The sequence below is a fragment of the Echinops telfairi genome, unplaced genomic scaffold, assembly GCF_000313985.2.
Source record: "Echinops telfairi isolate 266 unplaced genomic scaffold, ASM31398v2 ScPeMD7_11;HRSCAF=52, whole genome shotgun sequence".
In the NCBI taxonomy this organism is placed as follows: domain Eukaryota; kingdom Metazoa; phylum Chordata; class Mammalia; order Afrosoricida; family Tenrecidae; genus Echinops; species Echinops telfairi.
This window is the reverse complement of record NW_022103908.1, coordinates 19,986,493-20,006,596: the sequence shown is the minus strand read 5'-3', so window position 1 is coordinate 20,006,596 and position 20,104 is coordinate 19,986,493.

Below are 20,104 nucleotides of genomic sequence, written 5' to 3'. Positions count from 1 at the left end.
TTGTGGGCTTGGGCAGCACTGGGTTGGGATGTTTTCTTGAGGTGCACTTAACCTTTAGATGAAGCTCTCTCTTATACATGAGTTTCTGTGGATTTGTTTCTCTAAAGTACCCAGACTAACACAGTAATTAAAAAGACATGAAATAAATAAAAGCTCAAAGTGGATATCTTAAGAGACTCAGGGGGAACAGATTACAAGGATCTACATATAACCTCCTCCCTAGGGCACAGACAACGGAGAAGTGGGTGAAGGGAGATGTCAGACAGTGTAAGATATGACAAAATAATATTAATTTATAAATTATCAAGGGTTCTTGGACGAGGGGGAAGGTGGAGGGAGGGGAAAATAGAGGAGCTGATACCAAGGACTGAAGTAGAAAGCAAATGTTTTGAGAATGAGGAGGGAAACAAATGTACAAAAGTGCTTGACACAATGGATGTATGTTTGGATTGTGATAAGAATTATACAAGCCCCCAATAAAATGACTTAATTATTTAAAAAAGAGAGAGACTCTCAAATTTACTGTTCATCATAGAGTAACTAAGGCAAATGGAAGAAATTATGAAGTCAACGAGCTGAACAAAAAATTTCATAGGACAGTTCAAGAAGATAAAAAATTTAAAAATTGGGCTGGCCCCAGTCCCAACTACATGGATACCTGCCCCTCCCTCCAAAAGAATTTACTTCAGAGGAAAGCATTGAAGCTGCAGCTCTAGGAGAGGGACATGTCTGATCAGAGCACACAGGAGCAAATGAAGGGGGAGGAAGAGAGAGTGGAGCAGATCCAGGCCCACCAAGGCTTGACGACTATATTCCCGCTCAAAGCAGCCAATCCACAGAGAAGAGCACATAGCCAGGCCCACTATGAGACATGGCATCTCTCACTGACCCATAACCCTACAGGGGACAACACTGGAGACAGTGTGGGAATTCCACCCAATCTGATCCCACCACACCGAGGCAAAACACTAAGGACATGGAACAGAACAGCAAGGATAAGAGAGCAACGAAGTCCCCAGGGAATACCAAAAATAGACTTGGGGGCCACAGCATGGCACTCCATCAGACTCCACTGGAAAACACTCCTAAAGGCCAATGAACAGTCCTTGAACTAACTACAAGTTTTTCTTTCTTGATGTTGTGTTTTGTTTTGTTTTTTGTCATTAGCTTGTTGTTGTTGTTACTGTTTTATTTTGTTGCTTGGGTTGCTCTGTCTTGTTTTTCTGCATGTTATTATCTCTGCATGTCTACCTAAATAAAATAGGCTGGATGAACAATCTGGAGAAGAAAACAGTGGGACCGACAGTTCCAGGGGGACATGTAAGAGGGGGAGGTAGAGGAAAAGGAACTAGTGTTAACAAACCCAGGGGCAAGGAAACAACAAGTGATCCAAATCGGTGGTGAGGTTATAGGAGGCCTGGTATGGCATGACCAAGGGTAATGTAACCAAGAGGAATTACTGAAACCCAAATGAAGGCTGAACATGATAGTGGGACAAGAGGAAAGGAAAAAGAAATGGTGAAAAGAGCTAGGAGGCTCTTTATTTATAGAGGTCTAAATAAAGGCATGTACATATGTAAATATATTTATATATGAGGATGAGGAAATAGATCTATGTGCATGTATGTATAGGTTTAGTATTAAGGTAGCAGATGAGCATTGGGCCTCCACTCAAGTACTCCCTCAATGCAAGAATGCTTTTTTCTATTAAACTGGCATCCCAACACAATTGCTGAAGACAAAGCGGGTGCATAAGCAAATGTGGTGAAGAAAGCTGATGGTGCCCAGCTATCAAAAGATATTGCATCTGGGGTCTTAAAGACTTGAAAGTACACAAGCGGCCATCTTGCTCAGAAGCAACAAAGCCCACATGGAAGAAGCACACCCAGCCTGTGTGATCATGAGGTGTCGAAGGGATCATGTATCAGGCATCATCAGAACAAAAAATCATATCATTGTGAATGAGGGGGAATGCGGGGTGGAGATCCAAAGCCCATCTGTAGGTAATTGGAAATCCCCTTATGGTAGGGTTTCAGGGAGGAGACAAGCCAGTCAGTGTGCAGTATAGCAACGATGAAACATACAAGTTTCCTCTAGTTCTTATATACTTCCTCCTCCCTTACCCCTCACTATTCTGATCTCAATTTTACCTTATAAATCTGGCTAGACCAGAGGTTGTACACTGGTACAGATAGGAACTGGAAACACAGGGAATACAGGGCAGATGATCCCTTCAGGACCAGTGGTGAGAGGAATGATACCAGAAGGATGGAGGGAGGGTTTGGTTGAAAAGGGGAACCAATTACAAGGATCTACATATAACCTCCTCCCTGGGGGACGGACAACAGAAAAGTGGGTGAAGGGAGATGTTGGGCAGTGTAATATAGGACAAAATAATGATTTATAAATTATCAAGGGTTCATGAGGGACGGGGGAGAAGGAAGGGTGGGGAAAAAATGAGCTGATGCCAAGAGCTCAAGTGGAGAGCAAATGTTTTGAGAATGATGAGGGCAATGAATACACAAATGTACTTTATACAATTGATGTATGTATGGATTGTGATGAGTTGTATGAGCCCCTAGTAAAATGGTTAAAAAAAAATCCAAAAGTTACAATGAAATGTGCAAAGACTTAGAGTTAGGGAAATACAAAGGAGGAACACCTTTAGCATATCTTAAACTGAAAAAACTAAAGATAAACTCAAGACTCGAGTTAAAATATTTAAGGATACTATGAGCAAAATATTGAAAAATAGGAACTATTCAACCTGTATGCTGAGGAAATCCTCAGATAATATGGGATATATGAAGAAAAAGTTGAAGGCTTACTAACAACAACCTGTGATATGCAAATTACACTAACTTCATTGCAGAAAGCAAGGACGTGAAGTACTTGCTAATAAAAGGTCAGGATTGAAACATGGATTGCAACTCAATTGAAAGAAAATTTAAATCCTCACTACTGGACACTAGGTTACATCATGATAAACAGAGAAAACTTTGAGCCCGTCAGGATTTTATCTTGCTTGGATCCACAATCAACTCTCTTAGAAGCAGCAGTCAAGAGATCAATGGATGCATTGAATTAAAAAACCTCTTTACAGTTAATAAGAGTAGCACTTTGGTGAACCATGTGTGCTCAGTATAAGTGATGATATTTTCAATCTCCTCATGTGCATGGGAAATTTGGAAGTGAATAAGGAAGACATTCAAATGTATGCATTTGCTTTATGGTGCTGGTGAAGAATATTGAAAGTAGCATGAACCGATAAGAGAACAATCACACCTGTCTTGGAAGAAATACAACCAAAATGCTCCTTAGAAGCGAGGATGGTAAGACTTTGTTTCATGAACTTTATCAAGAAACAGAGGCTTAAAGAATAGGCTGAAACAATGGTCTTAGAGAACAAGTGTGAGGATCCTGTGGACCAGACAGGGTTTCCTTCTATTGTACAAATGGTCTCTGTGAGCAGCAACCTGTTCTACAGTCCAAAGAACAGCATGAGATTGAATCCACTTGGTGGCAGTGGGATTTTTTTTTTGTTTTAATTTGTTTCTATTATTGAATACTTAGGGGCTATTTTTGTTTTTGTTTTTTTCATTTATGTCCTTATTTTTCACAAATAAAGAGCCATCTATTCAATTTTGCTGTTCAGCTTGGCGTTAAGATTGGTGACTCCAATGGCCTACTGGGCTGCTCTTTCTACCATGGCTTTATAATTAAAAGAAGAATCGTTGTGAGCAATCTCTTCACACTTAGACTTGGCCTCAGCAGCATTTCCAGCTTCTTGACACTGTGGGCCGGGAATTTGTGGAAGCCATGGGACAGCAAGAGGGAGCTTTATATAAAGGTTAAGTGCACATCAAGAAAACATCCCAACCCAGTGCTGCCCAAGTCCACAAGTCCAACTTTAGCCCATTAACCCATATGTCCTACACCACTCCACAAAGTCCTCCTCCATCTCACAAAACACATGCAATGATGCCAACTGCAGGAGGAAAGCTGAGTCAGTGAATGAGTAAGCATCTCAGTGCTGACAGGGTTCTCCATATGGCTGCGCCAGCACCCAGGGCTGAATTGGGGTAGATCCATGTGGCTTGTCCTTGGGGATGACTTGCAGGAAGTGAGCCTTGCCAGCTGAAGCAGAGAACTGGCTAAGGCAGCTGCACCCTGGTCCGACCATCACAAAACAAAAGACCGGAGAATGAGAAAGGCGAGGCTCACCAAGCCATGTATCTCTCTGCCCTTCAATTTACCCCACATGTGTTTATCGGCCAGGTTGGCACAATAAAATTTAACTATATTAGTCCTGTAACCAATGTTGGGCATCAAATCTGGCCCAAGAATCTTGCTCTTAAGCTTGACATAATGGTACGATTTGTGCCAGATGAACTTCTTGATCCTCTTTTTGATAATTTTAGGCTTCCCTAGGGTTCTGAGGGCAGCCATGATTATTTCAAAAGAGTAGTATAAATAAAATAACTAAAATGAGAGGAAATTAATTTAAATTAATGCACAGGAAAATAATCATATAATCTAGTCAATGTAAAGTAAAAGTGCCTCCCACAGTGTTAGTGACAAATAGTATTAAATGATAAGGGATTTTTCTCTTAACTTTTTGGCATCCCCTCATATGTTACTTGTTTGTATATTTTAATGAATATTAATTTTTTTTAATTCAAAGCAATATTTGACCTGGAGCTTTAATTACAGAATTCTTAAAATTGCTGATCTCTTCATTTACGTGCTCTACTTAGAAAATAATAATTAAAAAGTGTGATAAAATCAATTTGCCAGTACCTGGATGAGGAAAGGTTATTCTGAAGGGTAAGATTGCAACTGAGAGCAATTGTGCATTTGCTTAGTGACCCAGAGAATACGTGGCACCTTGTGCAATTTCCCTGGGTGGAGGGAGCAATACTTGTCTGCTTTTTCCGGCCAGTTTTCCTCCTGGCCAGTCAACAGGGGAATTATTCTGGTCTATTTTATGGAGGTAATTTCACCCTGGTATTAGTTAATAACACCAATAGCTTTGTAAAGTACAAGAAGTACACGCTCTATCAAACTAATCTAAACTTGATCAATCAAGGGAAAGCAATAGATGCAATCTTCCTTGACATGAGTAATGATTTTGGTGCTATTTCACATGAAATGTTTCTTAGAAATCAGGGAAAACATGTTCTTGTTACCCTGACTTTTGGGTAAAAGAAAAAAATATTTGTTTGATCCACACATATATATGTTCACAATAAGCAAATTCATAAGTGTAAAAAAAGGAGCATATTTTACCAAATAATAATCTAAAGCTAATATTATTAACAATAATGGTATTACTCTTTATCTTATAGGCACTACCATATGCATAATGCTTATTATAATACACTGACCTAACCATGTGTCATGTGTGTTAAGCCATATGATAAGAAAGCTACATCCATTCCTACCTATTACTAGTTTAGAAGCACAGGCAACTTTTAAAATCTACTGTTGTTCTAGATCCTAAATCTATACTCATTGCCATCTATTTTATTATTTTGTCAAGCATCATTTCATCTGATTTCTGCTGTTTCCCTTGAATTAAATAAGTTATTTTTTAATTGTATCAATTAATTTGTTAGAAATGTTAGATAAACTAATTCTAGATTACTGTTTCCCTGTTTTCTAACTTGAATGACAAAGAAAAATATTTTGCTGTCTGCATAAGCTTGCATTTTAAAAATTTATTTTATTAAACACTTGATTTGCTATTTATCTCTATAGCATAAATGGTCTTTCATAAGATAAAATGAATCCAACTTCTGGATTCAAATGTCAGAGAATCATTTTACAGCATTTTAGAGAAAATATCTTTAAGCTGGTTTATTTTAATCATTCTTTCTGTCCTTAAATTTTCTTTGTAATGTTGAATTAAAATTCTTCAATTCAGTTCAATTGGAAAAGCATTAAGTATCTTTCTATAGTTGACACTTGTGCTAGTTTTGACTATACAGGGGTAATGATAAAATCCTAGCCCCCAAAGGAATTACAATTTATTGAAGAGATAAAGACAAAGTCATAAATAGAAATAAATATAGCCCAATGAAATTAATGTATTAAATATTTACAAATGATATAATAAGAAAATAGTGAAAGAACTATCTTACTTTGAGGAAATCAAAGAAATTTTTCAAATAGTTATTCAAATAAGTTTTTCAAATAAGTTATTCTTAGACTTGGAAATAATGCAAAAGCAGGAATCAGAAAAGGATGTCATGGAAGCTGAGATGCAGAACTTTGATAGAATTGTATACATGGGTTGACAAGTAGCTTAATATACCTGGGGTATAAAGGGCGATCTAGTGAAAATTTCCATCCTTGGGTAATCCCATATGGACTTACATGCACACCTCTATTGTAATACTTGTCGTATTGTATCAACATTATGTTTGAAGGATTGTCTCTCCTCAATAAGTCAGGAGATTTCTGAGAATAAAGTAACTATGGTTTTCATACTTTTGCTTAGTTCTCAGATGAATGCCTTCTATTTGAACATTTTTTAGTGATGTTTGAATTGATCTCATGAAAATGAGAAGATCATCATTAATGGAGTATCTAGAATCATAAGCTTGTATCAAAAGAGAAATATCCACTGATTTATTTTTATAGCAATCGTATAGGGCCTATTAGAAATGCCACTTGTGGTTTCTGATACCGTTGAGCAACTATGGGTTGGAATGGGGGACCTTGGGGTTAACAGCCTAAGGGAGACCTTCATGCCCCACTAGGAATCCTTAGAGAATGTGACTATCACTAACAATTTTTATTGAGATTGAGGATAGAAAGTTGAAGATCTAACTTAATGAACACTAACATTTAAAAGAAAGCCCATGGCATCCCCATGTTTGTCAGAGTATGGAGCACAATAGTTTATTCATAAAGATATTTCCAGACTGTCTTCTAAGGCACTTTTGGGTGAACTCACACCACAGTCAGCTGCTGTCTACAGAGGCATGTAGTGCTGCCATGAGTTACTGTGGTTGATAAGGAAAGTTAAATCTACATAAGATCATTAAAAAGAGTATGCGATATCCCTTGCAGAGGGGTACTGGGGAGTAGATGAGTCACTCAGGGTTCAGTGTAGCAATAATGAAACTCAAAACCTTCCTCTAGTTCTTAAACACTTCCTCCCCTCAACTGTCATGATCCCAATAATACCTTGCAAACCTGGTTAGACCAGAGGATGGACAGCGGTACAGATGGGAACTGGAAACACAGGGAATCTAGGACAGATGAACCCCTCAGGACCAGCGGTGAGAGTGGCTATACCAGGAGGGAAGGCAGGGTACAAAGGGGGAATCAATCACAAGGATCTACATATAGCTCCTCTCTGGGGGATGGACAACAGAAATGTGGGTGAAGGGAGACACTGGGCAGTGCAAGATAAGATAAAATAATTATTTATAAATTATTAAGGATTCATGAGGGAGGGGGGAGCGGGGAGGGAGGGAGAGGGGAAAAAGGAAAATGAGGAGCTGATTTCCAGGAACCCAAGCAGAAAGTGAATTTTGAGAATGATGAGGGCAACAAATGTATAAGTGTGCTTTACACAATTGATGTATGTATGGATTGTGATGAGTTGTATGAGCCCCCAATAAAATGACTTAAAAAAAATAGTACAATGTTGATGGCAAACATGGTTCGCCAATTAAATTAAACTATCATTGAGCTTAGAAAAAAAAGAGTATGTGATATACTTCTATTAAGTGATGAAGAGATGAGAATAGCAGAAGGCACCACCAAGGGCAAACAGTTGAAGAAGGTAAGGGGGGGCAAGGTGAGAGGGCAATAAAAAGCAGGGAGGCCATATGTGACCTCCTTTGGCTTCCCTGTTACCAAGAGGAAGGGATAAACATGCCTCCACACTAGGTCTTGCTTTACCTACTTGGACACCAACTGTTCCTCCCATATATTTGTTTCATGCTGGGTTTGATAATTCATTACTTTGGCCACAGAAATCTCACAGACAACATTCACTGTTACCGTGGTTTATTAGGAAAGTTAATCCGTTACCACAAATCAGAATTAATAAACAGCAAGGATACCATCATTGTTCTATAACCACACCTCTTCTCAGTCACCAGTCAAGTCTCCTTCCAGTTCTGAGCCTCTCAGCCACAAGATGCCTTTGCCTCTGCCTTCCAGGACGAAGAAGCATGTCTCATAATCTTGGTCCTGGTGCCCTTGTTCTGCCCCAGGGTCTCCCTTCCATGGCGTCTGGTGTCTCTTGTCTAAGTCTCTCTTCCTTCAGACAATTCTGAGCATGCCATTCGATTGGTCCTGGGTTTTCTTTCTCTCCTCTTTCAAAGTAGTAACAAAAGTGGACTAATTTGCTCTACTAGTGTTACACAGCAATATTTGCAAAGCCTTATGTGATCATATTAAGAATTTCACTCCAACACAGATAGCACAATGTTATGTAAGGTAAATATATTCTTGAGTTATACATAGTTGGAATTAATTTCAAAAGCTTGGGTAATTTTTTCCTGACTATGTAGGCACTCAGCTCATTGTATTGAGCTAAATTGTGAAATCATGATAAAGAATTGCATCAGATAATTCTCAGTGTAGTTCTATAGGGCAGATTCCATGTAGAACCCCCTTATGGAGTTTAAAGAACTATGGTTTCATGAACTGAATAAATAGCCCAAGTTAGGCAAACCAATTAGCTTTAGAGTTATAGATAAATCTGGGTGTTTCTGGGCACAGTGATAAATTGGACCTACACCAATCTGTCCAAAGCCAATTAGTAAATGTTCAAAGAACTGAAAATCTAGTTTTTTAAATAATTAGTAGCTTCAAATGAGCTGTAGAAGGAATATGCATATAAAAACTGGTGAACAATATGTGTAAGAAGTCTTTAAAATTGTAGAACCAGTTAGCTGGCAAATTAATTCACATTCGATGTTATTAGCTAGTATACAATGTAAGCCTAAGAATATCTTATAAGTCAATAGCTGTACATATGCACATTGCTTTAGGCTGATGTTCTAGTCAAGTACAGGTATTGCTCAGCTTTCACATGCTGAACATGCTTGATGTTTTCCAATTCTATAATTTTGAATTGTTAATTAACATTTACCCAAAGTATAGATGAATTAACAATTTCCCTTATTAGCTTATCTTACAAATATATTCTAATAAAGATGCTTTAAATTTAGACAGTTTCAAAACAGAAATTTTAGCATTCTGAAGGCTCTCAAATTCTTTTTCTTCCCATTGTTATTTAAACTTTGGGAACAGAATGAGTTCTGAAATGGATCGTGTCATGAGGTAAAGTTTTCCAAGGAAATAGCCAAGTAACAGCCCTTGCTACTGGTGAGGAAGGTTCAAGAGCATTGTCGTGATAGTAAAAACTTTCTCAGCCAAACTTCCCAGGCTTTTTCTCACTACTACAGGTTTCCATCTTCTTAAAACTTCTTAAAAAGGACCAATGATTGAATTATATCCTTTGAGAAAATGTATCAAGATTACTCATCCGGTATTTTAAGACATAATCACCCTAACTTGCTAAGCTGGCTTCTCTGATCTAGAAAAATCTCCTTAGAATGTAATACTGTGATTGAACCCTGACAAGCAAATAATATATATATTCGGCCTTTCAGTTTGTCGTACTCTGGTGGCTTGTGTGTTGCTGAAGCTAGTTCCCTGGCATCTCAAATGCTACTAAGGTAGCCGAAAGGAACTAGGTTTGAATGGAACTTCCAGCCTAAGAATAAATATGACAAAGGAATCGGCTGCCCACTTTAGAGGAAGTGGGAGCCCTCAGGGAATAGTGGTTATGCATTGGATTGCATGGCACATGGAGCGATGTAAAACAACCAACAGCTCCACTGGAGAAGCACGGAGCTTTCTACTTATGTGAAGAGTTACAGTCTCAGAAACTCACAGCAGAAGAGTCAGCATCGATTCCATGACTATGTGGATCATAACAAATGATGGATAGCCTTGAGGAGAAGGGGAATTCCAGAACACTCGCGGCGCGGAGCTTGTACGTGTATCTAGATGCAGTTGTGTGAAAGAACAAGTGACTACTGCTTGTTTACAATCAGGAAAGTTGTGTGTCAGTGTTGTATCCTCAAATTCTATTTATTCCAGATGTATGCTCAGCAAATACTCAGGAAATATGGATTTTTTGAAGAATGATGCAGCAGGATATATCAGGACCTGACATATGTATATGACACAACTTTGCTTGCTGTAAATGAGGAGGACCCGAAGCACTTGCTGATGAAGATCAAGGATTGCAACTTTCAGTATGGATTATGACACAATGTAAAGGAGACCGAAATCCTCACAACTGGACCAATAGTTAGCATCATGATCTATGGAGGCAAGGGTGAAGTGGTCCGGGATTTTGTCTAACAATCCATGCTTATGGAAGCAGCAGCCATAAAATCGAGTACATGTTGCTTTGGGTAAATCTGCCATACAACACCTCATTAGAGTATTGAAAGTAAGGAGGTTACCTTGAGGTCAAGGTGCACCTGACCCAAGCCATGGTATTTTCATTTGCCTCATACGCATATGACAGTTGAACACTGAGTAAAGAAAAAGGATGAAAAACTGGATGAGTTTGAATTGTGGTGATGGCAAAGAATATTCAAAGTACCATTGACTGCTAAAAGTACAAGCAAATCTGTCTTGGAGAAGTAAAGCCAGAGTGGTCCTCAGAGGCAAGGATGGGGGAGACTTAGATCCTTTGGACATGTGGCAGAGACCCGTTCCTAAGGAAGGATTTCCTGCTCAGTAAAGTGGAGGGGCAGCAAAAGAGGAAGCCCCTGAAGGGACGGCCTGATTGGCCACAATGGGCTCACACACAGGACCAGTTGTGAGCAGGGTAACCGTGGAGAGGACATGGTTGGCTTCGGTTGGCTTGTGCAGAAGGTTGCTATGTGTCTGAACGGTCAAACAACAACAACAACGGTCAAACCTAACAACAACAGCGTCTGCTGCTATTGTGGATTCTCTGTCCAAAGAACTGGCTTTAACATTTGTGTCAGGTTAGTCTTGCTTTACAAATTTCTTTATTTCTCCCTCATATTTGTTGGACTGACATTTTTTTCTATCAAAACATTTTATTTATGTTTCAGTGTCTTGCTGCCTGCAGAGTTTCATTGGAAAATCCAATTTTATTTTTATTCCTGTGCCTTTATAAATGTTTTTTTTTCCTTTTCTTGTCTTGTCTTTTCTTTTATTTCCAGAGTAGCACTCAGAAACTTTTTCTTTTCTTGAATTTAAAAATCTGACCATGAAATGTCATGGTCATTTTCCTTTGAAGTCAATTGCAGATACTTTTACTTTTGAATGGTTATTTTCTGTTCTATCATGATGTTGGGGACATTTTCTTCCAAAATATTTGTACATTTGACTCTGTGTCTAATTTTTTAAAGTTCTTCTTTTTTCTTTTGCTTTCTTTACCTTATAGCATGTTGTTTTTTTAATACTAGCGTTTCCTGTTGATAGTGTCCCATAGAATTATTAGCTGTCTTTCAGCTTTTTGTTTTTCTTTATACATTGTTCTTCTTATAGTTCAGTATGGAGGGATGTATCTATGAAGTCATTCATTTGGACTTCTATTGATTCAATTCTACCATTTTTGCTCCTTTAGGATGTTATACATCTCTAATATCTTAGTGTTTGTCTCCTAGATTTCTATTTGTAGCTATTGAATTATTCTTAATTTTCATTTACCTTATCACATTGTTTTTTACTGCCTTCTTGGTCCCTTTTTTATATGTCTTAATGCTTTAAAATGTTTCTTCTCCATTCACTTAAAGTAGCGGGGTTTCTAAATTCTCTCAGGGGAGTCTCTCAGGTATTTTCTTGTCTGGGAATTCTCCTGTGTCTGTGGAGAGGCCACTAGTTTGTGCCACCTTTTCTTATTTTCTTACGTGCGTAGAAATTTCCTCTTGTACCGGAGACATGATGTTGTTTTTATATTTGCCTCTTTTTGTTGGCTATGTGTTATTAGAATGGATAATACTCTCGGTGCACAAGGTGTAGATGATAAAGTATCGAAGTTCACTGGGTCAGGTAGCAATTGCCTTTTCTGAGTAGGGGTTGATGAAAAACAAAGCATAGGACTATATTATGTTAAAGTTCTAATGTCAAGGTTGATCGTTGCAGTTTCCAGGAGGTGTAGACCAATGAATGAAGTAACTGTTACCAGTGGAGGGAAAGTTCAATGTCTGAGAACCTCAGCCCACTTGCCACAAACTATGTTCGCTAGAAATGAATGTCAGAATAGAGCCAACAGTCAATGTAAAGCATTCCTCACTCTTAGAAAACCAATGTGTAGGCTATGAATTTTTCAACCACAGGACTTCAGGGAGTTAATTAAGTTGAGGCTCTCTTACACCAATTTCTTCCACTCCATTTCAAACAAGTTTGCCCTCATCTCAGCAGGTATGAGGAGGGAGGCTTAACACTGTTCTTTGTGTGAATAGATTAAGTCTCAGAGGCCTCTGTGGGTGTGAAGATTGAAGTATTAACTCATATCATCCTCTCTCCAAATGCCAGGGTGTTGGTGAAGGGGTGCCCGACAAGAGTCTGATAGTTCCATTGAGAATCCTCAGCTTTTCTGGAGCCCCTTGTGAAAGCTTCCTCCTTCTGTTTGCCATACTCTGCTTGTTTCAGGCTTTTGTTTTTTTCTACCAGTGAAGTTTAGAACACAGGTTTTTTGTTTTGTTTTGTCTTTCATTCTTTTTCTTTTTTTATTTCGATTTATGCTTGGAGAGAGTGGCTACAGATAATCAGGCTCTGGGGCCATATGTTTTTCCCTGGAATCAACAACCAATGGTACAAAAGGAAGATGCCCCAGCTGCACTGAAGGAATTAGTAAAAAATAAGACTCCAGGAACTATGAAAGGTCAATGCAATATTTCAACCAGATGATAATTAACTGGATTCACTCACTCATCTCTGCCTAGAAATTTAGAATAGAGTTACTTGGCCCATGAACAGAAATATATTTGTATCTTTTAGCATTTCCCAAAAGGTGACTCTACAGATTATAAAATTTATGAACAAGATTATTAATATCATACCTCCAGTTGCTGAGGCGAATTTAAAAACAGTTTCAGCTGTACATCCAAGGAAAGCTGAGAAAAAATACTCAGGATTGAGAAGAGGATGTGGCGTGAGGAGTATCACTGCTGATGTCAGATGAATCTCAGCTGAAAGGAGAGTATACTAGAGCTATATTGGCATGTTTTATTGGCTATAAAGGCAGTCACTTGTGTGGATTATAATAAATCATGATTAATATTGAGAAAAAATGAAATCCAGAAAACCTAATTGCCTAATTGTGCTTATATGTAACTTGTACATGGATTAATAGGCACTTATTTAAACATGAAATGGTAATACTAGTGGTTTTATATCAGAAAAGATGTGCTTTAAGGTTGTATCCTTTTCTCATACTTATTCATTTGGTATGCTAAGAAAATAACCTGAGAAACTTAACTCTATTAAAAAGAATAAGGCGTCAGGTTTGGAGGAAGGCTTATTAATAGCCTTCAAGATATATATATGTGTGTGTGTGTGTGTGTGTGTATGCATTTGACATTGTTTTCCTTTTTCAAAGTGAGGAAGACTTAGAAAATTTGCTAATGAACTCAAGGAATGTAGACTTTGGTATGGATTGAAACTCAACCAAAGTCCCTGTATCAGTCTGGGTAGATGAGAGAAACAAATTCATGGACATACTCACATATGTGTAAGAGGGAGCTTTATTACAAACAGTAATTGTATCTTGAGAAAACATCCCAGCCCAGTCCAGAACAAATCCATAACTCCAATATTAGCCCATATGTCTAATACCGGGCTATAAATCCCTCTTCAGACACAGGCAGCCATGCAATAATGCATAATGCAGAAAGATTATAGGCCAGTGGGTGGAAAGTCTTGTGGATCCAGTGGTAGTAGAAGCATCTCCATGCTGGAACAGGTTTACATGTGGTTCCTCCAGCTCCAGGGCTCTGGCTCCACCCGCTTGGCTCCATGTGTCTTGTCAATAGGAAGACAAAGCAGAGAGTGTATCTGGTCTCCAGTGAGCTATTTATCTCCTTGATGCCATCAATGAGGTCACCAAGCTGCAACCTGATTGACAGGCTAGACTTCACACCTTCACAAGTTGCCAGGATATTATGTAAATGCTACAGTCCCCACAACTGGATCCACAGATTGGAACATTATAAACCAAGTAAAGGTTACATTTATTAAGAATTTCATTTTTTATATATATAATCAATGTTCATGGAAGCAGCAGTCAAGAAATCGGGTAAATGTGCTGCACAAGTTCTCTTTAAAGTGTTGAGAAACAAGGGTGCCACTTTGAAGACTAAGACACAGTTGACATAAGCCATGGAATTTTCAATTGCTTCATGTGCATGTGAAAATTGGACAATGAATAAGAAAGACTACAGAAGAATGGACGCACTAGAGTTAGGGTTTTGGTGACGAATACTCAGAGTTTTGTAGACGGCCAAAAGAACAAACAGCTCTATCTTGAAAGAAGTATAAGCAGAATGCTCCTCCTTCAAAGCAAGGATAGTGAGTCTCTGTTTCATAATTTTGATCTTTTATCAGGAGAGATCAGTCCCTGAAATAGTGCATCACCTTTTGTATAGTAGAAGTTCTCAATGAGTTGGATTGACATGGTAGCTGCAACAATGGGCTCAAACGTAACAATCATTGTGATGGTGCCATAGGACTTGCTATGTTTGCTTCTGTTGAATATAAGGTTGCTATCAGTTGGAACCAACTCGATAGCACCTAACAACAACAGGCATGTATAAAATGAACTTTGGTAGTAATGCTTTTTACCCTCTTATGTATTTTTGTTAGATGAATACTTAAGAGTGGAACTAATAGATCATAATTATTATATTTTTAAAATATTAATGTTGCCAAAAATGTTTCCAGAGTGTTTTCTTTAAAGTACAGTTCCAATAGAATCTATATATAACTTTTAAATATGCTACAAATTCAGAACCTTCACAATTCTTATCAAAAATAGTAAAATTCATGGAGGGTCTTGAGACCCCAGGAAAATGACTGATGACCCATATCTATGTGTGTGTGCGATAAAGCTTGCTACCCACATCCAGTTATACAACTCATACTCTCCTGGATGAAATACTGAAGATGGTAAATATATTATTTGAATTCATTTATATCACCAATACCATTTCAAAAAAAACTTCAGTAAAAAGTCTTTAAACATATATCTTTATAAATAAACACATTAAAACAAATCTTAAAGTTTAGGATGGGGAACCAAGGAATATGCAAACTGACATGCTATGTGTTGTTTGTTTTTTTAACACTGTAATCAGAAGGGCAATAAAACTTCAAAGAGGTCAGTGGGAAGCTATTCACCATAAGCATTGGATTCCAAGAGTTTTGTTAACGTGTCTACAGTGGCCTACTCCAATGACTGCGAGAGGCTGACATTACCTAAAATAACTGGATTTTCCGTAGATTCCTAATGGAACTGTACCTCCCCTTCTTTTCTCCTTTGCCAATTCTGATAACGACTCTTCGCCTCATGGCATTTCTCCAACTTGGTGGGGTTCAATATTATTTGTGATGGCCAGACAGGTAATATTCAGAATTATGAGGCTTATTAGGGAAGATAACAGGTTACAATTCAGGATTGAAAACACTCACGATACAGTTCTTTTTTCACGACAGGCTCTTCCTGGCCATGCAGGCACACAAGCCTCTCTTGGCCCTTGGCCTGGCCTCTTCTCTTGGGCAATGTTATATAACCCTTTTACAGCTGTCCATAAGTGCCCCAGGGTATCCCCCTCCAACTAAGTCTCAGCCTGAAAGTTCTCGGTTCTTCTTCTATGGGTCAATCAAGCTGGCTTCCTTATTAAATATCTGTATGCAGTTCACTCTGCAAGCAAGTCTCCTGCCCAGAGGAACTCAGCTCTACTCCCTCTTTGGGCTTGAAACCCACCATTTGGTCTTGTACTCAAGTGCTGTTGCTCCTCAGTGGGCACAACTCTTGAATCGAGGCCAGTGGTTCTCAACCTTCCTAATGCTGCAACCTTTTCATACAGTTCCTCATGTTGTGATGACCCACCCCCCACCCCAACCATAATATTAACAAATAGTTGCTACTGTTATGAATCAGGTGTGAAAGGGTTGTTCAACCCCCAAAGGGGTCATGACCCACAGGTTGAGAGCCACTGATCTAGGCGGTTCTATGTGTAGTGATCAGCGTTCTACTTCTGTTCTCCTTCCTTGATAATAGTCAGATTCACATTTCAGCTGCTGACTCAGCAGGATGACAAACACTGACCAATCTCCATGTTAGGCTTCCAGTTTTAACAATTATGACTACTCTATTAACATTAATTTGCTATTAAATCATATAATCCTATCAGTATTTCTAACCCCCATCTTCTTTTAACCACATTCCTTAGGAGAGTTCTTTGGTGGGAAAATCAAAGTACTACTAGAATAGTCATACCAAACAATTCCCTCCATTACAGAAGACATCCTCTATCAGTTCTAATCAAGAGGAATGGGTTCAGAATTGCATACCAGCTAAACTATATATAACTGGAACCAGTGGAGCTTGTGTGAGATCATTGCCTGAAGAGGCAGCAGTGGCAACAGAGACTGCAGTAGGAAGACCATGAGAGAGAGCCAAGTTGAGACAGTGCCAAGGAGTGGTGGCAACGCAATGAGGCAGTGAGAGAGATCAGCAGTTGACTTCCTGGCTCATGGAGTCAGAGGCCAAGGGACTACGGGGCTGAGAAGATAATGACCGGCATTACATGCCTGCCAGCATGACTGAGAAGAGGCATTGTGTATTTTTAATACACAATTGCCCACAAAATATTTAGCATTTAGTAACCTGTTATTTTCCTTAAAACCCATTAACTGTGAATATTGTCTGTGAGTTTTGTGTGGCAATTGCAATAAATTGTTGAGCCTAGTAGAGAAGTGGTGTTCCCTTGGGAGGAAGGTTGATATCAGAATAAGATCAAAGAAGGGCGAAGGTTGGAGGCTTGCCATTGGACCTCAAGCTGGTACACTTGGATTATTCACCAAAGGGATAGAGAAGAAATCTCAAAATCAATGCAAGTCACATTCCTATGAGACAAGGGTCAGACATGCTTTCATCTTCTCTCCTTTGACAATTCTGACACCAACCATCCCTCCTATAGAACTGTCTATTTCTCAGCTAGATTTGATCATTTATTGCAGTGGCCATGCAGAAATCACAGTCAATACTAATAATAATTAGTGTTATTTTAATGGAAGTTCGAGGGTTAACATTAGAATCAGAAGTGCTCAATACATAGTTCTTAAGTCAGGAAAGCCTCTTTCTGACCAACCCCACAGGCAGGGCTCTTTCAGGTCCTTCACCTCTAGCCCTGGATTCCATAGCATAGAATATTTAGCACTGCAAATACATGTTGAAATACCATGGCACTTTGTCATAAGCCTCAGCATGACAGTGCTCAGCTCTAACTCCTTGGGTCAGCAAACAGAGTTCTCCAATTAAGTACCTGGGACACCCTACTCTGCAAGTAAGTCTCTTGCCAAAAGGGCTTCAGCTTTGGTCATTCCTTAAGCCAGAAAGCCCACCACTACATCTTGTGCTCTGGCTCTTAGTTCTGCTGCTGGTCCACTGTTATTCTAGTCTTCTAGAGTAGTCTAGTCTGCTGGTTTACTGCTTCTCTAGTGTCAAAGCTTTCTGTCCCTGGATCAAGGAGGTTTAATGTACAGGGATTGGTGTCTGTAAAACCTGCTGCACTTCCAATCCTATTTCATCTTTCTTAATGCTAGTGAGAGCATCCCTTTCTCCTTCTGAGATGGTTCATTTTATATTAGCCAGATGGCAACATTTACCGATCTTCAAGTTAGAGCACCAAAGTTTTGCACCTGCAATTAACCATGTTAAAAACCAGTCACACACAACTGAAACATACAATCAGAATCTTCCACCACCTTCTCTAACTCTGACCAATTAGGAAGAGGAAATAAATCCAGACTCTTAGTGGTAGTTACCAAGACAATAGCTAGAAAAAACTATATCGAATAAATCACTGCACCACAACAGAATAAGTGAAAAATACACTCCGAATATTTGTATATAAATGATTAGATCTAATTTTTTAAAATCATTTTATTGGGGGCTCATACAACTCATCACAATCCATACAACCATCCATTGTGTCAAGCACATTTGCACATTTGTTGCCATCATCATTTTCAAAACATTTGCTTTCTTCTTGAGCCCTTGATATCAGATCCTCATTTTCCCCCTCCCTCCCTGCTCCCCCATCCCTCATGAACCCTCAACAATTTATAAATTGTTATTATTTTTTTAAATAATTTTATTGGGGCTCATACAATTCATCACAATCTATACATACATCAATTGTGTAAAGCACACTTACACATTTGTTGCCCTCATCATTCACAAAATTTGCTTTCCTCTTGGGTTCCTGGAATTAGCTCCTCATTTTCCTTCTCCTTCCACTCCCTCCCCCCTCCCCTCTCCCTCATGAACCCTTAATAATTTATAAATTATTATTGTATCTTATCTTACACTTCCCGGCATCTCCCTTCCCCCACCCTTCTGTTGCCCATCCCCCAGAGAGGAGGTTATAAGTAGACCCTTGTGATCAATCCCCCCTTTCTATCCCCCCTTCTCTCCTGGTATCACCACTGTCACAGCTGGTCCTGAGGGGTCCATCTGTCCTAGATTCCCTGTGTTTCCAGTTCCCATCTGTACCTCTGTGCATCCTTTGGTCTAACCAAGTTTGCAGGGTAGAATTAGGATCATGGTAGTTGAGGGGAGGAAGCTTTTAAGAACTAGAGGAAGGTTGTGAGTTTCATTATTGCTATACTGAACCCTGAGTGATTCATCTCCTCCCCACTACCCCTCTGCAAGCATGTCCAATTGTCTACAGATGGGCATTGGATCCCCATCATGTGCTACCCTCATTCACAATGATATGATTTTTTTTTTCTCCCCTGCCTTTGGTGCTTTAAGCCTGGTCCCTTTGGCCCTTCATGATCGCACATGTTGGTGTGCTGCTTCCATGTGGGCTTTGTTGCTTCTGGGTTAGATGGGCTGCTTGTTTACTTTCAAGCCTTTAAGTCCCCAGATGCTATAAGTCTTGATAGTGGGGCATCATCAGCCTTCTTCACCACACTTACTTATGCACATCTGTCTTCAGAGTTTATGTGGGGAAGGTGATGATCACACAATGATGGTTTTTGTTCTTTGGTGTCTACTACCTGATCCCTTCAACACCTCGTGTTCACAAAGGCTTGTGTGCTTCTTCTCTGTGGACTTTGTTGCTTCCAAGATAGATGGCTGCTTGTTTGCCTTCAAGCCTTTAAGACCCCAGATGCTATATCTTTTGATAACCAGGAACCATCAGCTTTCTTCACCACATTTGCTTATGCACACGTCTGTCTTCATCGATCATGTCAGGAAGGTGGGTATCATGAAATTACCATTAAGCTGAGCAAGGTGCTCTTGTATTAAGGGAATGCACATGAGGAGGCCCGATGTCCACCTGCTACCCTACTACTAAACCTAAAAATATATGCACCTCGGTCCATTTCCCCCATAATCTTAAATCTATTTACATATGTACATGTCTGTATTTAGGATTCTATGTATGCCCTTTACCTCCTACTCCTTTCCTCTATTTCCTTACGCTTTCCTCCTGTCCCACTACCATGTTCAGCCTTCATTCTGGTTTCAGTAATTCCTCTGTTACCTTGCCCTTGGTCACTCCCTACCAGTCCTCCCATTCCCTCCCTGCCATTGGTTTTGAACCACTCGTTGTTCACTTGTCCATAGGGTTTACCAACACCTCCTCCCTTCCCCTACCTCCCACACTCTGTTATTATTTTGTCATATCTTGCACTCTGACGTCTCCCTTCACCCACTTCTCCACTGTCCGTCATCCAGGGAGGAGGTTATATGTAGATCCTTGTAATTTGTTCCGCCTTTCTAACCCACTTTCCCTCTACTCTCCCGGTATTACCACTCTCACCACTGGTCTTGAAGGGATCATCT